Source organism: Nansenia antarctica, assembly GCF_963989245.1.
Source record: "Nansenia antarctica genome assembly, chromosome: 4".
Classification (NCBI taxonomy): domain Eukaryota; kingdom Metazoa; phylum Chordata; class Actinopteri; order Argentiniformes; family Microstomatidae; genus Nansenia; species Nansenia antarctica.
The window spans coordinates 28,317,297-28,333,086 of NC_137689.1; positions in this window are offsets into that span (position 1 = coordinate 28,317,297).

Below are 15,790 nucleotides of genomic sequence, written 5' to 3' on the forward strand. Positions count from 1 at the left end.
CAGACTCAGACTCTTTGGAGATCTTCAGTTGGTGAAGCAGTGTACATATATACACACAATTTCTGCATTGGAGAAATACAGTGAGAGAGTACACCTTTAGAAAAGACAGTGGAGTCGGGCTGAACGACACGCCTCTGTCGTTCTGCTCAGGCAGAGCGAGGGCCTGCTGAGGCTGCTGGGGCCGCTGAGAGGACGCTCCTGTAATGACAGACGCTCGCTGCCCCGCAGCCAGGGGTGCTGGGAGAGTCTGGGAGGCTTTAACGTCTTTGTTTTGGGAAAGCACAGATCATGCAATAAAACACATCTGGCCTACTTTCCTCCAAAATCCAAACCAGACACCAGACACCACTCAACAATAATGCTTTATACCAACTGTAGCACATGGCTGCAAGGCTGAAAGGGTCTGTCTGGTGTCACATCTTACTGTGGCGGGGGGGGGGGGGGGGGGACATTCTCTCTTTCCTCTCTTACACATTGGGATGTGTGAGCATGAAGCAGAGTAAAAGATGTGCATCACATACCCGCAGAACAACACGCACCCACATGGGTGTCCAATAACCCCCCCCTCCCCCCACGCGGTGCCTCACCCTGTGCCTGGGTGCATGGGTGTACAGGGTAGCAGGAGGGTCATTGTTTCCCGTGTGGCTCTCCAGAAGAAACTATAAAAGCTCTGACCTGGTTAGCTTCCAGCTAACAGGAGTGGTGCCCCCCCCACACACACGCACACACCCACACACACACACACACACACACACATTTGCCGTTAGCAAGGATTAGCTAGTTCATTTGTACATGCCCCCAATTAGATTTGGGTTGGGGGTGTGGGGGCGCTCTCGTTGTCTCGTTGTCTCATTGCCGGGCAGGGGGGGGCGGATGCACAGATTGGTCTAGGAGGGGTGATGGAGGAGATTAGCAGTGGGGAACAGGAGATTAATTGGTCTGATACTTGGTCTGAGTTAACACGCCTTCGGAGACAACAGTGCATAGGCCAAAACATGGAGGGAGGGGAGGGGGAGGGGGAGGGGGAGCAGCCAGCCAAATGGACATAGAGACGATGACGTGTAACACTCATGTGTCGATCTTGTCCACCACAACAAAAGAATGAATTTGCATGAAAACTCTCCACTGCAACTCAAATCCTTCTCAGACAACATGTTATCACAGTAGACATCACAGTCAACATGTTATCACAGTAGACATCATCACAGTCAACGTCATCTCTCCTGCCAGACCGCCTGTGGGCACTACTGATCTAACTCATTGGTAGAGAGACTAGTGTCAGACTCAGGGATGTGGTTGAGAGCATCCGATTCCCCCAAAATAGTGTTTGTTCCAAGCAGCTAAGTTAGCTGTGTGGGTGATTCATACCTGCCTCTTCCGGAAAAACATTAGTTTTATTCATTTAGTCATTTTGGTTGATTGTGTGTTGATTTTTTAGCATAGAGGCATGCTTTTTTTGATTGATTGATTGAAAACTTTATTAGAAGATTTGCAGAAGTAGGTACATGAAAGTACATATTACATACAAGGTCAACTAAAAGGATAAAAACCCAAGAAAGCCACTGGCTTATTTCAATTGGGGTCCTTGATTCTCAATTCATCGTTACATGTAAGACAGACAAAAAAAACTAGTACTATCTACAAGATAATACAGACAAATAACTATTACTATCTACAAGATAAACATACATCCATCATGGGAAGAACAATACTTTATTTTTTATTTTTATTTTTACTTTATTCAAGAGGACATAAGGTCCAGAAGCATGATATGCAGACAGTCTGCCATGCCAGTCAATTAAATGTCAGTGTGTTTTTTCTTCTTTTTCCCCCAATTCTCACAAACATTCAGAAACAACAATGGGATGGAAGTATACAATGATGATGTGCAACAAGAATGACGTCATTGGACCATCTTTTTCCGAGGGTGGTAAAGACAAGTAGAACATTTTTCTCCCCCTCATTTGTCTGAACCGCTTGCGAATTTGCGAATTTCCGTCCTTGCAGGTCAGGCAAGGACGGCAGGGGAAGGCTCGAAACCTAACCCCAACCCCAACCCCAACCCTGACCCTAATGAGCCCCCCCCTGCCGCCCTGCCACCCCCCCCCCCCCCCCCCTGCCGTCCCGCCTCCCCCCGCAGTGAGGGGCAAAGTGGTACGGTCCTAACGCAGTGTGGAGGAGCGGGTTGCTGAGGAGCTTTCCACAGTCCGGCGGACACACCGACGGTAGAGGACCACGTCACCGGAGACCATGTCCCTGTCCCTGCCTCGCCGCTCCGGGAACCGCTCGCTTCACCGAGGACACCATGCTTTTGTTTTCTCCCTCTTTCTTCTGTACAGCATGACAGGTAAGCATTACATTTGAAGCTGGCGTGCTAAATGGGAATACTTGTGCCGGGCTTTAGCGGACTGTTTGTTCTCCAGGACGTTGCAGAAGATGTTGTTTTCTATCTCTTCTGTTCGGGAGGTTAGGACTCGTCTGAGCCGCGTTGTGCAAGGAGGCAACAGGCTGCATCACTTTGGCTGGGGAGGCGTGGAGTTGGGAAGTTGTGTGGTTCTGGAGTTGTGTGGTTCAGTAGTTGTGTGGTTCAGTAGTTGTGTGGTTAAGTAGTTGTGTGGTTCAGTAGTTGTGTGGTTATGTAGTTGTGTGGTTATGTAGTTGTGTGGTTATGTAGTTGTGTGGTTATGTAGTTGTGTGGTTATGTAGTTGTGTGGTTATGTAGTTGTGTGGTTATGTAGTTGTGTGGTTCAGTAGTTGTGTGGTTCAGTAGTTGTGTGGTTCAGTAGTTGTGTGGTTATGTAGTTGTGTGGTTCAGTAGTTGTGTGGTTATGTAGTTGTGTGGTTATGTAGTTGTGTGGTTATGTAGTTGTGTGGTTCAGTAGTCGTGTGGTTCAGTAGTTGTGTGGTTCAGTAGTTGTGTGGTTCAGTAGTTGTGTGGTTCAGTAGTTGTGTGGTTCAGTAGTTGTGTGGTTATGTAGTTGTGTGGTTATGTAGTTGTGTGGTTCAGTAGTTGTGTGGTTCAGTAGTTGTGTGGTTATGTAGTCGTGTGGTTCAGTAGTTGTGTGGTTATGTCGTTCGGTGCTGGAACGGTGGCGCATGGAGGATGGTGTGATCCACGGCTGCCATGGAAACATGACTTGTTTAGCGTTGACATAGCGTTCTTAGTGCGGGTCGGCCCGGGCCAACTTTAGAACACAACCCGCTTCTGATCCATCTGGGATTCAAGTCGCCTTTGCAGTGACCTGAACTTTTTGGAAACGACAGTTCCTTGTCCTCGTCATCTCCACTGTGATGATGATACACTTTAGTGTAGAGCTCGCAAATCTGATTCTTTTGATTTAGCTTTGACTAAATCTGGCCTATTACATCTACATAAAAACTATTTGTAGTTTTTAATCCATGTCCTACTCTGGTCCCAGAAGCATGCTAGAATACACCAATTGATAACTGTCGTCTTCTCCTGGAAGGAGATTTTATTTAGTTGACTTATTGTGATTTGTGTGTCTTGATGCTGCAATGCCAATGTTGAGGAACACAAAGCCAAAGAGTTTGACTCTTGTGTACTTGTACATTGAGGTCAATAGGAGCCTCTCCCATCTGTTCTACTGGTGGAAAATCTGTTCACCCTTTTTCCATCCAAGGTTGAATTGTATTTAGATGCATTGCTAAAGTAGTTGCCGTGGTGTGTGTAGTTTGATCTGGACATCTGTCTCACTGTAGCCTCAAGATCAAATGACAAAATGAAGGTAGGAGTTGTAAATGTCCTGACTGTGGATACCATATCTCACCTGTCGCTGGGTGTGTTGGAACAGTTGCTGTCAGGCCAGGAGGGTCGTTAGGTGCTTATCCACCCAGGGTCTCCACACACAGCAAATGTTATCAGATAGTCAGTGAGGGCTGGTTGTCCATGAGGATGAAGTCATGCAAAATATCCTGCTTTTTAGGGTCCACAATTGCCATTTTCTCTCTTTCTCACACACACACACACACACACACCTCACGTATAGTCTACACACACACACACACACACACACACACACACACACACACCTCACGTATAGTCTACACACACACACACACACACACACACACACACACACCTCTCGTATAGTCTACACACACACACACACACACACACACCCCTCACGTATAGTCTACACACACACACACACACACACACACACACACACACACACACCTCACGTATAGTCTACACACACACACACATGCACACACACACACACACACACACACACCTCACGTACAGTCTACACACACACACACACACACACACACACACACACACACACACACACACACACACACACAGGCGTCCCCAGCATGTGACCTTGGGGGTCTGGAGAGGTGGGCCACCGCCTTGCCCAGGTCTGCTGTGTGTGACTGATGGCAACAGGGGGAGAGGGGGGGCGGGGGGAGGAACAGTTAAATACCACGGGGGGGGGGGGGGGGGGGGGGTTACTCCAGGCATTCCTCTAGGACCAGCGGGGGTCTGCTGTGTCTCTGTTCACTCTGCTCTGGCCAGGACCCTCCAGCCTCCTTCAGCCCTGCCATGTCATCTCTCCCTCCCTGCCATCTCATCTCTCCTCCCTGTCTGTCAGGTTCTCTGCCTGCCTGCCTTGGATCAACAGGGCTACTGATGGGATTTGGGAATTGAAACATTAGTAGCTCAATCCTTTTACCGACTGTCTATCTCTTTCTCTTTCTCTTTCTCTTTCTCTTTGTCTCTGTCGCTGTCTCTGTCTCTGTCTCGCTGTCTCTCTCTCTCTCTCTCTCTCTCTCTCTCTCTCTCTCTCTCTCTCTCTCTCTCTCTTTCTATCTCTTTCTGTCTCTCTCTCTCTCTCTCTTTCTCTCTCTCTTTCTCTCTCTCTTTCTCTCTCTCTCTTTCTCTCTCTCTATCTCTCTCTCTCACTCTCTCTCTCTATCTATCTCTCTATCTATCTCTCTATCTATCTCTCTCTATCTCTCTCTCTCTCTCTCTCTCTCTCTCTCTCTCTAATTAGTCCTACCTGGTTGGTGCACATACAGTGCAATGTGTCCGCTGATCAGCTTGAACCTGTAACAGGATGGGAGAGTGTGGATGTTTTTCTTCCAAAGTGCAATAAAACCACGCTCGCCTCTTTCCTGCGAGACTGGGGGGGGGGGGGCGGTTACAAGCCCCCCACAGATCCCAATGTGAGAAGCAGTGTGGTGGATGGTTTAGCTGTGCAGAGCAGGGCCTCGCAGGGAGAGAGGAGGGAAGCTGAATAAATCATGTCCTCTTTACATGGAGCCTTTCATCTGGGGGACGTGTCAACGTTCCTAACAAACATGCACCCACAGAGACACACGCAGGCACGCACGCACGCGAGCGCACACACACACACACACACACGCGAGCGCACACACACACACACACACACGCGAGCGCACACACACACACACACACACACACACGTGCGAGCGCACACACACACACACACACACACAGAGCAGAGCAGAGCAGAACAGAACAGTGAGTGTGTGTGACTGTGAGGTTGTTTGTGAGGAAGTTGTTGTGGCACCGTCAGCTGTGGGGGTCCATTAGTCGCTTGTCGGCCTGTAACGTCGTCCTGTTCTGTCCTGGCTGGCACGCGGGCCAGGGTCCTGCTCCACGGCAGCGCTCTGACGGTCCGGGTGTCAGGCCGCAGCCCTGCTGAGAGAGAGGGCGTACGTCGTCCCCCCGTATCGGTCCATAACCCCCCCAGAGCCGCTGAACCACACACAACTACACAACCACCCCGACTACAGAACCATGCTGTGTCTCCATTCTCCCCGGTGCCCCCCCCCACCTTGCTCTCTCCCACCACAAGCCATTTAGGATCATCAAAGCCGACAGACATGGGAGTGTGGTCGACCCAGAGGGGAGAGAGTTAGGGAGGGAGGGAGGGAGGGTAGATACCGCTGCTGACTGTGGTAAACTCATTAGAGTCCACTGCTTGCTTGCTTACCTGTGTTAAACCCATCAAGCAGTAGGCTGGCCTGGCTGCGTTTTACACACGTACACACGTGCACACAGCCTGTAGATCAGAACCTGTCCAGGTCCAATCCACTCCTTCATCCAGAAGCAGCAGCAGTAATATAGACACATGTCAGATGTCAGATGTGAAGGGCCTGTTTTACCTTCACTGAATAGACCACCTGCTTTAGTCTTTACTTCTGGGACTTGACTGACTGCGTGTGTGTGTGGTGTCACCCCAATGTCAATGTCAGTGCCGAAGCCCCGCACTGGTGTTTGTCAAAAGCACGTGCACACACACACACACACACACACATGGACATGCACACACACACACACACACACACACACACACACACACAGACACGTGGCCGACACATTTGTATTCTCTGGTGATCCCAGGTGGCTGTCGGTCAATGCCACTAGGATGTTGTGTAAAGACCCACAAAAGTGTTCACTCAGCAAGCTGGTCAGGCTGCCACTTCTCTCCCTCCTCCTCCTCCTCCTCACCCCTGCTTTGGACTCACTGCTGTCGCTCCTGAGCTGACCTTCACACACACACACACACACACACACACACACACACACACACACACACACACACAAACACACACACACACACACAGAGAGAGACATTCCTCCCTTCTCTCTCTCTCTCTCTCTCTATCTCTCTCTCTCTGGGGAGGGCTGACAGTCACGACAGGATGACTGTCTTTAAAGTAACACACACACACACACACCGGCCTCTTATAGGAGACCACACACACACACACACACACACACACACTCAACACGTCTGCATGCCTCTTGCCTCTCTCTGTCACCTCCTGGTAATGCTTCTTTGTAGACTTTGTGTTGGATTAGATGTCTGATGTTGTTCTAGGTCATAATTCTCTACCTCTAATGGAAAGTCTCTGGTGTGTGTATAAATGCTTCAGTTACAGTATACGAGTCAACAGCAACACGCAACAAGTCAGGCTTACATTGGGTTGGAAATAGACTGTATGGATGAACAAACAAGTCCCCCTAGCCTCTTTTTTATGATTTTTTCCACTGATCTGAAGTGACGCTTATTGTAAGAAACAACAGTGAGTGATTGTCATGGCCCTATTCTGTCCATTGTCGCTGGTGGTGTCAGGTACTGGGAGTGAACAGAAATGAACCCTGCATACTCCCCCACTACCATGAGCAACACCACCAGGGGCGGCTGTGGCTCAACCGGTAGTGCCGGCGTCTAACGATCCGTAAAGTCGGCAGCTCGCAGCGGTTCGAATCCCCGGCGAGGTGTCCCTGAGCAAGGCACTGAAACCCCTAATTGCTCCGGGGCTTGCCGTCAATGGCTGTGATCCGTTGCGTCGATGCCCCCCTCTAGAGCATGAACGCATTTGGTTGTCGTCTGTGACAACGACACACTTTGAAACCTAGTCTCTAGACTACTACTGCTGTTTCTCTGTGCTGATGGGTTGACTAGCTGAGTCGTGAGTGGGAGGGAGGGAGGGAGGGAGAGAGGGAGTACACACACCTAATATTATATTTGACCTTGATTAAATCAGATTGTTGCAAAGACTTTCCCCATATGATTCCTACCATTTCAACATCTTACTTACTCTCTCTCTCTCTCTCTCTCTCTCTGGGTAAAAGCTGAGAACATGAATGGTTTATATGTCTAAAAATGTATTCTATATGCTATTTTCTGCTCTAATATAGTTTGTGGTTTTGAAAAACTTGAGATTGGCTGTTCAGGGTTTTTCCTGGCTCAAAATCAGGCGGAGGTGGTACCAGTGGTGTTTGACATCGGGGGGGCCCATGAAGCAGGGCTGTCTGGGGGTCCTTAAACGACCGTCAAACACTTAATTTCTTGCATTCTGGTGAATTGATATGCACCAATTTGTGCCCTTTGCATCGATTTATGGTGGAAATGTCATTATTTATGTAAAGGAAATCACAATATTCAGGCACCAGATGACAATTCAAAATATAATGTAATATAATGCAATATAAGGCTCTCAGGCATTCTGTACTTTCAAATATGTATTCTCCTTGAGCAGTCAACATCAACTATCAGCTATTTCGCTAGCAAAAACGAAAGCTAACTTATTTGCGAAACAGCGCCCACGCCACCACGTCAGCGCAGTGCCGCAATTGCAGTTAGAAATTACAGAAATCCACAGAGTGCAACGCTTGTAGAAAATACGACCGTCAGAGTTTTGTCGAGAGCTGGAGGCGGCTAGAAATATGACGGAGGCGGCCGCCTCATAATTCTCTATGCAGGAAAAACCCTGCTGTTGTTTTTTTTACGGGTGAATAAAAAGAGTGTGGTATTGAAGTAGACCCAACGTGTTTTTATTTTTTGATCACGTCGACCCAGCAAAATAATTTTAATAGCAAAAGCAGCCTTAGGAAATGACATCTTTAACCTCAGCTCCAAAAATGTGCAGCTAGATGAGGGAAAATCTCTGACCAGGAGATGTTTAAAACATTCACTTTGACCAAAGAAGCAGTCCTGAGCGAACCACCACTCGTCTTTTAACTCCTCCCCTCAGCTCCTCTCCTCTTCCCCCCTCTTCCTCCTCCTCTCCTCTTCCCCCCCTCCTCCTCCTCTCCTCCTCCCCTCTCCTCCTCTCCTCCTCCCCCCTCCTCCTCCTCCTCCTCCCTTCTATCCTTGTCCTGACCTACAGTGCTGATTGCTACAGTAGCAGCACTTTGAATCTATTATTCATCGTTGGTGACTGAACACCGTAGGCAGCAGAGACCTCTTATAATAATAATAAGAAGAATAAGAATAAGGATAATAATAATAATAATAATAATAATAAGAATGTTTTATTTGCCATGCAATCAACTTGTCAATCAGTTGTTGTAATGTGGTATTCTTATGAGAGATTCTAGAGTCTAGACACAGGGTCAGCCATAGTCGGCGCCCCTGGAGCAATTAGGGGTTATGTGCTTTGCTCCAGGGCACATGCAGCTCCCTTCTGAGGCGGGGATCGAAACAGCGACTTTTAGATTGCTAGCCAGCCTCTCTGACCACTAGGCTACCACCTCCCCCCTGTATGTATGTGTATGTAGGTATGGAGGGGAGGTTAAACCGGCCCCTAACCCTGCTACACATCAAACTCAACATGACTGGAGCCCCGACAGTACAGTACAGTACAGTTAGGCCTCTAGACCAGTGGTCCCCAACCACCGGTCCGTGGGTCATTTGGTACCGGGCCGCAGAGAATGAATTTTAAAAATATTGTATTGATTATCAGAGTCTGAAAGACACTAATGAATTTTCTCCGCCACTAATTGATTCAGTCCACTAAGTCGACGATTTCTTTTTCTTTATTATGAAAAAACCCCCAGATTGAAGCTAGATTTAGGCCGCTTTCAGACCTACATTTCGTTCCGATTTAGGGAGCAGTAAGTTACAATGTTGCAGACCACACGCGCGAAGCGACGCGCTTGCAAAACAGTTTTGTGATTGGTCCGAGTTTAGAGGGAAATTTGGATTTCAGGATATCCCTCTCCTCCGCCGGTCCCTTGAAAAGAAACATCAACTCACTCACGCAGCCAGTCTGATAGCAGCGGACCACTAACGTCCAATCACAACAATGATTTTGTACAGTTCAGTATAATATTTGTAGATATGTTTTCGTTTAAATAATATTCACTCTGTCTTTTAGTTTCACACTCAAAAATCCCTCAAACGGTTCACTCTGTCTACAGCGGGAGAGCAGGTGGCAGAAGGAGAGCCATCAGCATCGGCTAGCTGTGGTGGTGTATCAGCAGACATTAGCAAGTAAAAAAACGATTCTTATGTGCCGTCACTTTAGCAACGACAGTATTGGCAGGGAAAAAAGAAGGAGAGTCGATTTTTATATTGACAACGGAATTACATGCTGGAAAAACATGCAGCTAAAATTCAGGGAACATTTGGACAATAAGAGACACAAGTACGGGAAAACAGGGCTCATGTAGGTGTCATCAAAGGTAAGAGTTGGTTTTCTTTAACTCAGCTGATACTCAGCTGTTTACCGAATGTTCCATCTGACTGTCACACTGTGATTTTACTTGTGTAATGTGGTGGGTTGACATAATCTAGGATATTACCGTATATATAATATCCTACATTAAACGTTTAGCTTTGTCATTTGATACGCCGCCTACGACTGTAAGTGCAAATTATTCAATAATGGCAGCCTGTTTCGTTTCAAGATGTATAAGAAAAGATATTTAATATTCTTCTGCAGAAGGAGGAAGTTTACAAGCACGTCAGACAAGTCTTAACAGTGAAAGTTCCTCGTAAAGTCCAGATCATTCATTTCATCTCAGTATTTATACAATCAGGTACCTTCAGGTAAGGGGTCCGCCCTCAGGTGAGGTTTAGACCAATCATGAGCAATGGGTGTGGACTTGTACATTGAGGAAGATGATGGGGGATGAAGGTTAAGGGGGAAATCGGCCCCCACTTTCTCCTAGTTACACAAAGGTGAAAAGGGAACACAATAGCCACAAACTGGTTTAGTCTGGTCTTAGAGTACTGGGTCTGGGGCAACACAAAGGTCCAAAACTGCTCTAGATGGTAGGGCAATCAGGTCTTTGTAATCATGTAAATGTGTCTATTGTCTTAGCCCATGTCAAGCTTCAAGTAGAGAAACTGGTTCTATTGTGTGACAACAGGAAATCATCTTCTACAGCCCGCTGCAGACATTCAACCCAAGATGATGTTTGGTTCTTAAATGTAGCTTATTACATATAATAATTTTCTCTCACACGACTCCCGTCTCTCGGCACTACAGTAAACAGTTAATCAGTAACGTTAGCCAGTTTTGTGCTCTCATGTAGGCCTACTTCGTATTGATGAGCTGATGATCTTTGTGTGTGTGTGTGTGTGTGTGTGTGTGTGTGTGTGTGTGTGTGTGTGTGTGTGTGTGACTGACTGACTGTCAGTCACAAGTTTATATTCTACGGATGTTGTTCAGTGCTGTATGCGCGTTCCTGGTTCTGTGTGTACTCTTGTGTACAGTGGCGGACTGGCCACCGGGCAACCCTGGCAAATGCCAGGAGGGCCGCGAGACTCTGGGCCGCTCAGAATGTATTATATAAAAAAAAAAAAAATATATATTTGTAATTTTGTCTCTGGTGATTTTCATTGAAAATAACTTATTTCAGCAGACCGCGGCCCAAAACATGTTATATCGGCCGGGCCATCCACGCAGTTCTGCATCGCGGATGCCCAGGGCCCTAAACCAATAGGAGCAGAGCTCCCCTATGGGGCGGAGCTCCATGATCTAGAAGGATAGTTATGGTTATGGAGATATACTCCAGTTCTATGAGTGGAGCGGAGCCCCATAGGGCTGCTGGCCCACTTCGACTTGTTCAAACCCGGCTGGATTGTATGTTTGGGAGAATGAGGGAACGGAGGACGCCCATGCAGGGCTCTACGCTAACCTTTTTCACTAGGAGCACATGTGCTCCTAAATGAAAAATGTTAGGGGCACACAAAGAAATTTAGGAGCACAGTGAAAAATGTAATTATAACACATTTTTATTAGTGATTTTGCAATTTTTGCACCAAAATCACACATTGGCCCATGCCTACAGCCCTACTAGACGCAGAGTTGATGGCATTGTATTATGGTAACTAGCTGTGTCAAGTTCTCCTGGTTAGCAGCATGTTCATTCATTCATCCATGTCATGCCTGTCAGCTAGCAGCTAGCAGCCCAGCCAGGCTTTAGGGCTAGGTCTGTCAGCTAGCAGCCCAGCCAGGCCATGCAGAGGTCTGTCTCCATGCTGCCCACCTCCCTGCTGCTGGGTCAGGCTACATCAGTCACACACGGTGGCCAGACAACTCCACATCTATGGGTATTAAACTACCCCACATCCAGATGACCAGTCCCCAGCCCCATGCTGCCCGGGGTGGTGACATGTGGAGGTGGCCAGCCCAGCACGGTGCCTCTGCGGCGGCTAGCTGTTAGCACACCACCATCCCCGGGGGTCCCACCTCTCTGCCAAACTCAAGTACAACATGTTGCATTTTCATGCCATTAGGCAACTTGCTTCCTAGGGTTTCCTAGGATTAGAGATGCATTTGGACTTCTGGAGTACCTCCACTACTTTCAATGGGTTCTGAAGGTCTGAGAGCTTTCTACTTTTTACCCTGGGTAGTTAACCCTGGTTGTAACCTTGGGTTCAAATCTGGAGTGTGTGGGACCAAATCTGTAGATGTGGTGAGCTAATGAAGCTAATGAAGCTTGAGATGAGAAAAGGGCGCTTGTCTCTTTAAGGCCCAGGAGGGAGTTAGCGATTAGCGATGTTAGCTTAGCGCCAGTTTAACAGAAGTAACTTCACTTTTAACATGACTTCCCGTGGTCGTAGCGGGCTGGCTGACGGCTTAAAATGTGGCCACACGGTTCGCGCAGATTTATTTTTAGAATTTAAAAAAAATAAATAAAAAAATAAATAAAATAAATCCAGGGCTTAAAGTACTCCGGCACAGTGCCGGATTTCCGGCGCGGGAGAATTTAAAAAAAAAAAAAAAAAACTGCAATTGCGGCATTGCGCCGACGTGGTGGCGGGGGCGCTGTTTCACAAATGACTTAGCTTTCGTGTTTGCTAGCGAAACAGCTGATAGTTGATGTTGACTGCTCAAGGAGAATACATATTTGAAAGTACAGAATGCCTGAGAGCCTTATATTGCATTATATTACATTATATTTTGAATGGCCATCTGGTGCCTGAATATTGTTTTTTCCTTTACATATATAATGACATTTCCACCATAAATTGATGGCGAAAGGGCACAAATTGGTGCATATCAATTAACCAGAATGCAAGAAAGTGTTTGATGCTCGTTTAAGGACCCCCAGACAGCCCTGCTTCATGGGTCCCCCCCGATGTCAAACACCACTGGTACCACCTCCGCCTCATTTTGAGCCAGGAAAAACCCTGAGTAGTGACGGGAAGCCTTAGAAGGAGGACGTGGTGCCAAGAAGGAGAATATAAGTGATAGTGGCTTAATAAGTAATCAGTTTGTTCTTTTAAAGACATGTATATATTTTATTCTGTATTGTTATAGTGATAGTGGCTTAATAAGTGATGCAATCAGTTTGGCCTTTTAAAGACATCTATTTATTATTATTTTTTATTAAGTATAAAACAGTATTATGAATGAATGAATGGTCTTTATTGTCATTACAGTTTTTCCCAATTGCTAAAACACAAAAGCCAATTCTCTAAACCAAATGACCAGTTCTCTAAACACATTTAATAAAACTAGCTCCCATTTGCCAAAACCATAAACACATTTCACATGAAGACACAATTCACAAAACACAATCCTCCTTTTCTCATAAATCTAAACACATTTTGTCTTGCTAAAACACAAGTTGCAAAAAACTCTGCTCAAAATGTCAAATTCTCAAATTAAAGCTCATGTGATGCAAAAGGCTTGCCACAGTCAGCAAAATGTTAACACAATGAACACACCTGGCTTCATTCATTAAACATAACGACTCAAAATTTAAGACACTTGTTGCAAATGATTGTGGTGTGTGTGTGTGTGTGGTATAGTTCCATAAATAAAATAAAAAACATCACACCCTGAACATTGTTTTCAGTGAGTATTGTTGTGTGTAATGATCCTCTGTAGTGTTTGCATTGAGTTGTGATACAGTACAGTATTGTACATGTTATGGTACATGTGGGAATACGGTAACATTTTTCAAACCTTTATTTACGTAAAACTCGATAGGACAACAGTGCAACAACTTCGCGGCTGAACTTTAGTAAAATTTCGGACATCATATGCCATTTAAACGGGGGAAATAGATATCTAAAAATGCATGACTATCATGCAAAATCTGCCTTACTGTAATGTAAAATATGTAATGTTAGATATAACGTTAAACAGGGAGCGCAGATTTATTTTTATGCATGACTATCATACAAAAAAAAAACTAGGGTTAGGGTTAGGTGCTAGGGTTACAGTAAGATTAGGGTTAGGATTAGGGGTAGGGTTTGCGTTTGAGTTTTGAAGAGAGAAGGTGTGGTTTTGCTTATGTAGCTTTAGAAAAGTGTGTTGTGTTTAGAGTTTTGGGGAAATGGAGGAAAGTTTTGTGAAATGTGTTTTAGCAATTGAGAAAAACTGTAATACAGTACAGGTACCATACAACGACATTTAGGAGGGGGGGCTCCCCTGGTGCTTGGAAAAAGACTAAAAACACGAGGGCCAAGGGTAAAATAAAAAAGGGAAAAGAGCTGGTTTACATAAATAAAGGCTATGTACACTATCTACTATACTACTATACTATACAATAAAACACTGTGCTGTACTCTATGCTATGCTATAAATATCCTAACTTTTCCTATATCTGAACCTTATGTACACAAGGGTTGTCATATTGCACATAGTATTGTTGCACATTCATTTAAAGTATTAGTGCATTTTAACATTGAGACATATATTTTGTATTGACTATAAAATAGTATTAATGCATTTAAACATTGAGACAAGAAGCTGTCTTCTGTACCCGCTCTCCCAATATCTCAAACTGTGACCCCCCTCCCCAAGAAAAAGTTTCAGGCACAGGATTTTTTCCCACTTTAAGCCCTGTAAATCTGTACTCGCACGTGTGCTCGTGAATTTATTTCTCTAGTCGCACAGATGTATTTTTAGTCGCAAATGCGAGTGAAATGGTCGCACTGTAGAGCCCTGCCATGTTATAGCACCCCAGGGTGGGCGCGGACATCGAACAATTCAGTCAATTGCTACTTTAGGTAGCGGGGTAAACCAATAGGAGCAGAGCTTTAGGTAGCGGGGTAAACCAATAGGAGCAGAGCTCCCCTATGGGGCGGAGCTCCACTCATAGAACTAGACTAGAGTATATCTCCATAACTATCGTAGTCAGCTCTGTATCGCCAGTGGACACGCACCTCATGTCATCATTCCGTTTATAACAGCAGTTAACGTTACACTGCTTTCATTTTCAGAATGGGGGAATTTGATAAGAGCGATGCAGTTAATGTGCAACAACTGGATGCAGGGAGCAAGTGTAGTTGGAAGTAGGAATGCACCGAAATTCGCATGTATTGGGCCGAAAATAGCACAAAAAAGTCAGTCATATTGACTGATGACTGCCTACTGATAATACATATAATTACAGCAAACATGTCGGTAGTTTGGCATCTGTCCCCTGACTTTTTATGTTAACAATCCGTGTTGCGTGTTGCGTTTGGAAATAGGGCTGTTGTGTCGCAAATGCCAGGGCTGTTTTTTGATCCCAGTCCGCCCCTGCTTGTGTACTTCATATTCGATGAGCTGATTATCTTTCTCTGTGTCAGTGTCTTGACTTGGGCGTATCTGTCAGTCACATGTATATTATTATGATCCAAAGATGGATATTATACGGTAACCTACGTTCAGTGCTGTATGTATGCGCGTTCCCCATGTTCTGCTGCAGCTGTAGCCTCCGGATATCTTGGTATTTGATCACCTGCTATATAAAACATCGCCGCTCGGCTTTAATGGCTTAACCGTTTTTTTTTTTTTTTGCCACGCTCCCTCTAGTTTTTGGTGAAATTACGTCGTTGTTTTGAGCGCTCGTGCGCGTTTCATGCACGTGCACGCGGAGCTCCGTGCGCGAGGATTCGCCTGGCCGCCGCTAATGTGGAAATTCCTGGAGGAAACACTGCGGTCGTTTATTTCGATATATTTATGCCCCCACACCCAAAAGCCGGTCCGTGAAAATATTGTCTTACATGAAACCGGTCCGTGGCGCAAAAAAGGTTGGGGACCGCTGCTTTAGACC